The sequence below is a fragment of the Phaethon aethereus genome (genome assembly GCF_964289735.1).
Source record: "Phaethon aethereus genome assembly, chromosome: 3".
Classification (NCBI taxonomy): Eukaryota; Metazoa; Chordata; class Aves; order Phaethontiformes; family Phaethontidae; genus Phaethon; species Phaethon aethereus.
The window spans coordinates 100,517,266-100,527,903 of record NC_138576.1 but is presented as its reverse complement, the minus strand read 5'-3'; positions in this window follow the sequence as shown (position 1 = coordinate 100,527,903).

The following is a 10,638-nucleotide window of genomic DNA, read 5'->3' as shown; positions in this document are numbered from 1 at the left end:
AGTGTTCTGTATAAGAAGATAACCAAATAGGATTTACGAGGTGTCTCTTAGTGATGGATTTCTGTTTGTTTTATAGTGAACGTGGCTCTTGGTCACAATAAGCCAGAAGTCTCCCGGTGGCTTTCTCTGTGTGAGGCAGAAGAATACAAACAACATTTAAGGCTCCTAGGGCAAATCCATCCCAAGTTCAGTGGGAATGAGCCTTATTCCGGCTATGGGACATCATTCATTTAAAGTCTAAAAATTCAGATTAAACTTGACTTTTTAGTCAGCTCATTTCTTGACGTTTCTTAAAGATCTGAGGCTAGACCTATAAAATTTTACTGTAGTACAGTGTTTTGGATAGAAATTTCTCGAACGTTAATGTTCTCATGTTAAAACTTTCACTGATTTTTTTTTTTTTAAACTTATTAATGAAGCTGTTTAGCTGGGTGGCAAAGAAGAATGAAATACTCCATGTTATTGATACTGCATGGTAATAACCTGTCTGAATACCTAGTGTTACTGTGGAATTGGTGTATTTATGAACAACCTATAGATCTCTGAGTCTGTAAGTTTTTGAACTGTTTTGTTGTATCTGCTTGTACAGCATAACCTCTGCATGCTTTTCTCATGATCTGCAATTTCCAGAAGTCCATAGGCTCCAGTTCTATGAACACTTACATGTGTAGTTTTTTCACATCATGTGGATAGTCTCCCTGAAATAAAAGGGTTTATGCTTCTATTGTATAGAAGTGAAGCGTGCACATAGGTTCTTCAAAGAGAAGGACCGTAGCTTGCCCAGCTACAACAAAATGTAAATCGAGACCTTCTTCTAAATTAGCGCTACTTTCCATTCATGCATCCAGTGGCTTCTGAATTCTAATCAGGTTTTTAATAAAAATACTGTTCAGATTTCAGCAGCCTGGAGAAAAAAAACTACGCTTTTTGGCTGTGTATTTGTAGTGTGAGAAGTCTGAGATGTCTACTGAAATTTGTTCATGTATTTAACTATATGCCTTAACGTGTCAGTTTTAACATTTGTTTTAAAATTATGTTCTCTTAATTATGTTACCACCCGATAACTAACATAGAGATATTTCTGTAGAACACTGAGTGGGGAGTGTCACTTCCACCTCGGGTCTTTCTGACATGTCAAATTTAGCTTGATTCTTCTCTCTTCATTTTTATGACTTTTTCTGTAACAGACGAAGTATTCTGTGTCAGTTCTCAAATCTGCTCTCTGATAACCTTGAGCAAAATAAAGAATTGTTTTAACTGATCCTCATTAACATGTTAAATGGAATAGGGAATAAAGAAATGGATGCAAATGTAAGTGGTGTGTTCCTGATCTTCTCAAAAGGTTTGTGTGAGAGGCTAATGATGGTGAAAGTCTCCTCTTAATAGAATGGATCTTCATGTGCTTATTTGAGCCTGCGTGCAAACCTTTGCAGGACTTGGCCCAAGTATCCTTACTTTTCATGCCCCTTATGTGAGCTGCTGTTGCTATTTAGATGAAGGAGTTAAAAAAACAACCAAACAACAAAAAACAACTGTACAGTCAAAATAGGTTAAGATGTCAATTCTTTTTGACGCAGGCTAGCTTCTTTGCCGCTAGGTAGCTTTTTGGCATAATGTATAAAGTGGAGTTAAGTCAACCACTTCATCTGTGAGCCTTCTTACACTGTCAGCCATAATCACTGGCTTAAATCTTAAAGAAAAAGTAAAATTAGCCCCAGAAAACCAGTCATTTTTCTTTGGCACTTCAAAGGTTCAGAGTGGAAATTAAAATCAGTAGGAACTTGAGATTAGTTGCAGCCTTGAACCGCACTCTGCTGGGCAATTTTTACTTCTGGAAGGTGAAGCAAAAAACAGTGCTGCCTAACATTAAGTGTCAGGTCTATCTGGTAAAAAAGCTACAGTGCCAAGCAGTTTTTAATCTGTCAACTAATTTGGGTTTTGTTGGGCTAAAAAGCAAATTTTAGATTTCAGAATTGTCTGCTGAAGGCATGTTGCTTTTAGCTCTTTATAGCTAGTTTTTAGCTCTAAAAGAGAGAGCTAGCTCTACTGGTGCCTGATGCAGGTGAGCAACTGCATGGGATGCTCTGAGAAGTGAAGGCAAGTTGACAAAACCACAAGAAAGTACTCGAGTCACTGGACTCTTGCAGTATAATCCAGGTAAGCGTGCAGTTTCTTTAGCTGAAACTCCACCTGGGGTCTCACATGTCTTTAATCCCTTTCTCTTAGTGTGCCGATCTGACCTAGTCCTCCTGTCTGTCTGGACCGTTAACTGTACGGATCTGACTTAGCTGTGCTTTGCTTGTGCAGTCTTATATCGCCCACCTAGCAGCTTCTCTGATAAAAAACAAGTAGCTTTTTCATTTTGGCATGACTGCACCTCCTTTTCGTGTTTAGCTCACTGCTTGAGGTCATCTCTTGTTACCATCATTCACTTCGTTGCATGCTTAATCAGTGCTTCTGTGCTTTGCTCTTTTTACATCTGAAAGGTCATGTTCCCTCAAATACCTTCTTTTCCCTGCTTCAAAAACCTTCTTAAAGCTCTCCTTCGCTGTGATGCCTGGATTTAAAGACCGATTTGGATTATTGAGAATTTCTTTCACCATTGATGAGTACTTCCAAATTCTGTCCTTGGCTGTCCTTATTTGCCCATATGCAGCTTGACTAGGAATTTACAAGGTTTGCTGTGCTGTTACTGTGGTTAGCAACTGTGAATTAACATCAACTAATGATTGCATCAGCACCTGCTTTTCAAACTTACCAAAGACTGATAAGGATTCAAATCGTGGGGATGGGCTTCTATAAGAGGAGGGGAAAAAAGGGGGGGCAAAAAACCCCCTGCCATTCTTCATCAGTTTGGCAATCTTTCTGTGAAAGTAGTTGCCCTTTGTAATACAGGAAGAAAAAACACCGTGTAGTAGGAAGATGCGTTCTGAAGACTTGTGGCAACTAATGGAAACACTGGTGTTGGAAATAATTTTTTCACACTTGTTGTGTCAAGTCTGTTTTGGCAATGACTGTTACTCTGTTTTTCTGCTTTCCTAGACTTTAGGAATTTAAGGTGAGTTGTAGGGAAGTCAAGGCAATGTTGGAATAGTGTTTGGTATTGTAAGGACCCCGCCTTTGACCTTGATGGGCTCGAGAGGTGGGCCTGTGTAAATCTCATTACGTTCAACAAGGTCAAGTGCAAGGTCCTGCATGTGGTTTAGGACAATCCCAAACACAAATACAGGCTGGCCAAGAACGGACTGAGAGCAGCCCTGAGGAGAAGGACTTGGGCGTACTGGTGGATGAGAAGCTCAACGTGATCCATCAATGTGCACTGGCAGCCCAGAAGGCCAACCCTATCCTGGGCTGCATCCAAAGCAGCGTGGCCAGCAGGTCGAGGGAGGTGATTCTGCCCCTCTGCTTCGCTCTGGTGACACCCCACCTGGAGTCCTGCGTCCAGCTCTGGAGCCCTCAGCATGGGAAAGACATGGACCTGTTGGAGTGGGTCCAGAGGAGGGACACAAAAATGACCAGGGGGATGGAACACCTCTGCTGTGAGGACAGGCTGAGACAGTTGAGGTTGGTCAGCCTGGAGAAGACAAGGCTCTGGGGAGACACTATTGCAGCCTGAAGGGGGCCTACAAGAAAGGGACTTTTCACAAGGGCATGTAGTGGTAGGTAGGGCAAGGGGTAATACAGCTTTGAAATAAAAGAGGGTAGATTTAGATGAGGTGTAAGGATAAAACTCTTCTGTGAGGGTGATGAGGCACTGGAACAGGCTGCCCAGAGGAGCTGTGGATGCCCCATCCCTGGAAGTGTTCAAGGCCATGTTGGATGGGCCTTTGAGCAACCTGGTCTCGTGGAATGTGTCTCTTTCCATGGCAAGGGGGCTGGAACTAGATGATCTTTAAGGTCCCATCCAACCTAAACCATTCTATGATTCTCTAGAAGGCTGGAAACAGTCTAACTCATAAGATCATCTTGGAAGTTCATCTGGTTGGTAAATACTTGGGGGGGGTTCCTTTTTCAGGTGGCTTCTGATTCTGTTGGGTAGTTACGGGATGTTTTCGAACAAGTTTTGGGGGGTTTTTGGTTGGTTTTTTTTAGGAAACACATGCAAAGTTACGTCAGAAAATGACGAATGGGATTTGCTTTTATCACTTCGAAAGAGCTGTAAAACTTAAGTAAAAGGAATTGGACAGAAATTCATAGAATGAACATTCTGTGTCTTGGGAGATAAACCACTACTTTTAGGAGTTAGTGCCCAGAACTTAGAAACGAGTACCCAGAGATGTTTGGAAATGTTATATTCCTTGCAAGAGTATTAATTTCTCCTTGGAAAATCTGAACTGTCTTTAGAAAAGACAGTGCTAAAAGGGAAGCTGTGGTGAAGACACATCTCTTTACACTGATGTATTTTTAACTACTGTTTGGGGGGGGGGGTGTGTGAACATTTAGTTTAGTAAATATCTTATGTTTAGAACTTAGTTGGAAGCTGTGACATGTTAAAGTCTGATTGCATTAATGAAAAGATATTTCCAGTTACATTTGTAAGGAAACTTCATAACACCATCCATCAAATCCATTCTGTGAACATTGTTTTGGTTTTGGCATGTTACTTGCATGCAAAAAGGTGAATGTCTGCTTAATCCTGGATGAGTAATCTACAGTATTTAATTTGTTCTTTTTAGAAGAAACTGGAGAATGCAATCTGAGACTATTTTTTTTTTTTTATCCTTTATCCAGTGATCATCTTGAGTTCATAAACACATCAAAGATGAATGGTGCAAGGATTTAGGCCTGGGTGTAAAACAGATGTGGTTTTTTTTCTAGTGTGTTTTAAAATCAAGTTTCAATTTGGGAGCAGAGAATGTGTGAAATCAAACCAAAATACTTTTTCTAGCTCTCCTAAATCTGCATTTAATTTGGTAGGATATAGTTGTAGGAAGTACTCTGCTAATGCAAACAATGTGCAAGGTGGTTAGAGGTGTGGTGCATTACAACTTCTTAGTCTCTGCCTTTAGTCATGGACACCTTTTTTTTTATTGTACTGGGTGACAAATTTTAAAATGGTAAACTATATTTTGCATTCATCTTTTCATTCCTACTCATCCTCACTTTCAAACATTTAGCAAGTTCCATGCTGTTGCTTCGGAGATTGCAATTACTGCATTTAACTTTCCACTCAACTTATTAGAGGGAGAAAAAATGCAGAGATCCAGGTGTGTAGTAGTTGCAGCTACTTTTTTTGGGATACGGCACCTGAAGAGCCCACAGGGTTCAGTGGGTTCTTTAAGTTGAAAACGCAAAGGCTGGCGTTGGCTGCAGGCGGTGCTTGCTTCGCCTTTCACCAAGCAATGCTCTCCCCCGGTAACTGGATCCCTGAACACCAGGCAATTCTGAAACGAAACTTGGTTTAGGCAGTGTTTAGAGGTTAGTACTTAGAATTGGGTTTTTAGCAGTTTTTCTGCCTTGTGGAAAGTAAGGATTGTCTTCAATTTCAGTCGTCATGTGTTCAGGTGAATATGAAATTTAAGCTTAAGTTCTGCTGCCTGTGTCCACACTGAATGGTACATCTGTCTTTGGAGATGGCTTCTTGGAGCTGTGAAATGTTTGCTTGATGCGGAGGGCTAGTTTGTGCTGGCCAGAGAGCCCTTTCCTTCAATATAGAACCTTGCATGTGCCAGCTCATCCTGTGTTCACCTGAATTGGAGAATTCGGGGTGGGGTTGGTTTGTGTTTGTTTAGTTTGGTTTGTTTTTTATGGAAATGTGTGTTTCCAATTCTTTGGTTTCGCTCCCAATTTTCATACTGATTTTTACACATTCACGTTCCCGTTGCGGTCTGTGGAGTCAATGACCTGTTGGTCACACAGAGCCATTGTAAAAGCCTTGGGATGCAATTCGGCACTATGGAGTGAAGCTTTCTGTACGGACTGGGGATTTCTGGTCTGAACTGAGCGCTTTCAGCAGGAAATTATTTCAGGGGAGCACAGCCTGAGTGGGTTTGATCATGAAACGCCGGCCACCAGTTTGATAGGTGTGAAAAAGCAAACTAGGTGCAGGAAGGCCCATCTAGATGCAGCAGCAGGGACGGGGAAGGACTACACGTCATTCTAAGCTCTGGTGAGGCTGAATGGAGTGCTTATATATGACACTGATATTACGTGTGTAATTGCTGCAGGTGGGGAAACTGAGGCACTGTGAAAAGCAGCACAGCTTGTATAGTATGGCCATCGTTGTCGTCATGCAGCGCCAGGGCAGAGTACAGTATTCCTTGCCTGACAGCACGTCCCTTTCATCCTTTCATCCTTCCACATGAGGAAGAGCTTAGTGCTCAACAGACCAAAACGTGCTCCTCTGTCACTATTCAGCGAATGCAAATGGTTGTCAGAAGTTTTAGGAAGCATAGACGTAGCTTGCTATGGGGTGCTGCCATTTGGAAACCCGAAGGTTGGATGTGGTGGTGATGCGGTGCAGTGCCATTGTATTTTTGAGCTTCTGCTTGGCTTTCTGGAGGGCTGCCCAGCTGTGCTTGCCTGTATTATGAATTTCCCATTTTGGAGATCTTTCAATGACACCAGGTCACTCTTGAGTTTATAGCCATCAAAACTTCAGCAACAGTCTCTCGGGGTTTAATGCTATGCTGAACATCCCCAGCTCATACAAGGGTAAAATTGAGGTCTGGGTCTCTCACTGGCAAAGGTTTGAAGGACTAGGCTGGAAAAGAAAATGCTTTCAAAGTTGTCGTCCTCTAAGGGAGAAGTGCGATGGATGAATGCCGTCAAGGGAAGAGTGCGGTTATGTGAGTGAGCTTCCTCCTGGGGAGGCAACAAACCTGGAGTTTAGGCTTTCCTACGGATGCCTGACAGCGCAGTGCTTGATCCGCTGCAGGGGAGGGCATCCAGAAGGCGTCAGCTCCGTGTGCTGCTGCTCTTACAGCTATGATAACAGCCAGAATTAGAGAATAATTGTTTTCATTAAAAATAGCGGGAGAAGCCAGCCATGGCGATCACCCACGGCGGGCAGGGGCCAGGAGCCTCCTTCCTACCCCGGAACGTCACGTGAGCCAAGCAGTAGCTAATAACAGCATTTATTATAATGCCACTATCCTTTAGTTGCATAGGTGGACTAAGAGCATTAAAAAAATAACTAAAAACCCCACCGAACCATGTCACGGTGTCCTGCGCAATTACGTTTTGCCACCCCGCAGGACTTCAGGCCGATGGCAGAAACCTCGCGCACGCTCGGGGACGCCCAGGGTAAAAGATGCCGCGTTGGAAACGTGTCCCTGGAGAGCACCTCTCGCCCGACGGCCGTCCCCTGCGTCGAGGGAGGACTTTGGGCGTGCTGACTGCAACGTAGCTTTAAAGGTCAGATTATCCATCAGTGTTGCGGGAGCCGCTGAGGAAAAAGCGCCAGCCGTAGTGCTTGCCTCTTGACGGCGGTGTGAAGCTGGCCCTGATGCTCTAAGGAATGAGGTTATATTTAGAGGTGAAGTGCATTATGTCGGGCCAGTTCCAGTGGTAACGAAGCATTTAATGAAAAAGCGTCACGCAAGAGAACTTTTAAACAATAAACATCTTCCTACACTTAGCACATTAGGGTGCTTAATCACCCCTCTGTGTGGTGTTCGGTGTAATACGTGTGGTATTGAGTAGACTGGCAAGTTACTTGGCATTTGTATAGCATCAAGCAGCAGACTACTTAGCCAGCCAGTGCATCTAAATAATGATATATAAGAAATACTTGCGGAAATTAATCCCTCCATCTTGTAGAAATAACCATGGCAATCTGTGTGGAGATAGCAGCTATTACTGCCCACATACCGACTGGTTTTGTTTCCCTATCTAGCCCTGAGGTAAACAGAGTAAGTGGCACAGAGTGTGAAGCGTGTTCTTTACTATTTAATGCTTTTCACTGGATTCTGCTAACGCAGTTGCGTTAGCTAGTTACTCCTGCTAAACTATAAAATTGCTCAGGAGGGAACCATTTCAGAATTGCTTGAGAGCAAGCCAGAAGCATAATGCCTGCATACATAAAATATATTTTAAAAGGAAAAAGTTAAAGCTCGGTGGGAATTGTTGGTGATCTGCCTCTCTTACAAGGAAGTTTACAGTTTCCCTTTATCCAGTAATTTCAAGGCGAGCAACTCCTCAAGATAAGGAGAGAAAAAAAAAAAAAAAAGGTCTGTAATAAGAACAAAATACCTGTGTGGTTTTATTTTCAGTCTGAGGAAAAATGTATAGGAGGAGGGACCAGACTCTTGGGCTTCTTCTCCAGGGTTTAGTGGCAGTTGATCATCCAGACCTACTTTAAGCTCCTTGGCTGTGTTTTCCCCTCCAGGTTTTCTAGAAGGATTTTTAGCATTCAAGGTCCAGGTGTCCAGCCGCAGCCTACCTGCGTGCCGCTGGTACCTGCTTGCGCTGCAGCTCTTCCCACGTAGCAATGTGGGGTTGATCTGCGACGCGGTTGAAGCCGGGCCGTAAGCACGGTCAGTCTGACTCTGATACCTGTACGTTCACCAAGACACGTACTCGGTGGCTGCCAGGTTGGTTTATGTTCTGTTTTAACCTTTAAATAATTGAGTGTGTCCCTGTATCTTTTTGTGCCCCGTCCCCACCAGAGGAAGGCTGAGGCGAGCCCAGCGATTCATCCATCCACGGCCTCCGGCTCTGGCACGCTGCCTTGATCTGCCACAGCCGCAGAACCCCCCTCTTTTCAGCTGGACGCTTGGCAATTAAAACACGACCTGTCCTCCGTAAGGTATAAATAAGCCTTTAATGTTACTTGGGGATTCCATGAGGACCGGAGGGGCCCTTCCAAAGCCGTGCTTCTCGCACAGCAGGCTTCGCAGAGCAGCCGTTGGCCCCTTGCGCTGCTGCAAGATCCTCAGACACGGGGACAGCGGTGGTGCCAGGCCGTGCCTGCGGGGAGCAGGGGCAGCTTCTGACTACCGAAACACCGAACGGGCCTTTATCAGTTGTGAGAAGTGTCCACACGAAGGGTGAACTCCCTTAGATCTCTAGTGGAAGCACACGTGTCCGTGCAGGCAATTACTGCCATGAAGTTTACTGGCTTATAGGAAGGGAGGGGCTGAAATACTTGGAACCAGAGTTTCAACAGGGCTTTTGGGTAGTAGTGATGTAGTACCTGGGTGAAGGGGGGTTAGGTCCCTGATCCTCCACAGATTTCGTGCTCGATTGGGAGTAAGATATTAACAGAACTCAAGTCCTCTCACCGTCTTTGATTCCAGCAGCATTTGTGGGTGGAAGACACTACTGCTTTCTACTCCTGAAGTGAAATGGTAGGACCCTTGCTAAGGGGCAGACAGGAATGTGCCAAAATGAACGTGAGACACGAAGGCTATGATTTGACTGACGAGTGGTCATGCTTTGTGTCCTGGCCCCTCTCCCCACCTGCCCTCCTCCTCCTCCCTGTGCTGGGCTTGCTGAAGCTTTGATGTGGTCTCACGGGGACCAGGCAGATCAGGAGTAGGACTGTCTGAAGAATTAATTTTTTTTTTTTTTCTATCCAAATCTGTTTCCCGGTTTGGTTCACTGTCCAGCTGCCTAAACACCTCACTTGGCCTGGGGCGGGGGGCAAGGCAAGGTGGGAACAAGCACTCACGGACAGGAGTTGATCAAATTAGCACAAAACGCTGGTGAATTAGACACAAAACTGCAACTTCAGTCATGGTCATGTAGCCTAGCCTGTCGAGCAGCTCCTTGTCACGATAAACTACATGCCTGTGTGCCAGTGATGTGCCAGAGATGCTTGCTGGGACTTGGGGAAGTGCTGCTCTCCGTGTCCGGTACGTAAACGCTGTGACTCCGGCCCGCCCTGGCTGGACGCCTGTGCTGTAAGATGGCAGGCGTGAAGATCCTCGGCCGCGGGCCGCGTTCTTCAAGAGGTGCCGATCGTGACTTGTGGCAAGTTCTGCGTGACGCAGTCACGACGTACCAAGCAAACGGGCAGCGCGGCTGGCCTCGGCTCTGCGGCTCACCGGTCAGCTGCGGTGTCATGGAGAGAAACAGAGGAAGTAAGAAGCAGCACTAAAATCTGTGTAAGATGTCACTGTTAACGCTTTGCTGTTGTGTCACGCAGTTGTCTTCTGGCATGAATACATCCTTTGCAGTTTCTACAAACGCAGGGAGGCTGCTCCCCGTTCCCGTTAGGCTGGTAGGAAAGACTCGGAACGAGCAGGGTGGCCCCGTGGGAGGCGATGCAATGGCTGGGAATGCATTTTAAAAATAAATGAAACACAAATAAGCAAACAAAACAAGACAGCTACTTGGGTAACTAATGTACAGTCTGCTCGTCGGTGTTGCTCCTAGTTGACCTTTTTTTCAGTGCATGTCCTTCAACTTTTTTTTTTTTTACATACTACTTGCCTCTCTCTTGCTAAATACCGCAGCGGGAGCCAAGCTTGGTCTTACAGGCGTTGGTTTTGCACAGTGCCGTGATCTGAGAGACTCGGCGTTGTTCTTGTGGGGAGTGGTGGGGCTTTTGGAGGGTTGGACACATTGCTGGGAGGGGATGTACATACATATGAAAGCAAAAGCACAGACTATATATACATGTACACACACAGAGATCTGTATTCTTAACTTTGATTCTCTATTGCGTCAGCCCCACGATTTAGAAACATGCTT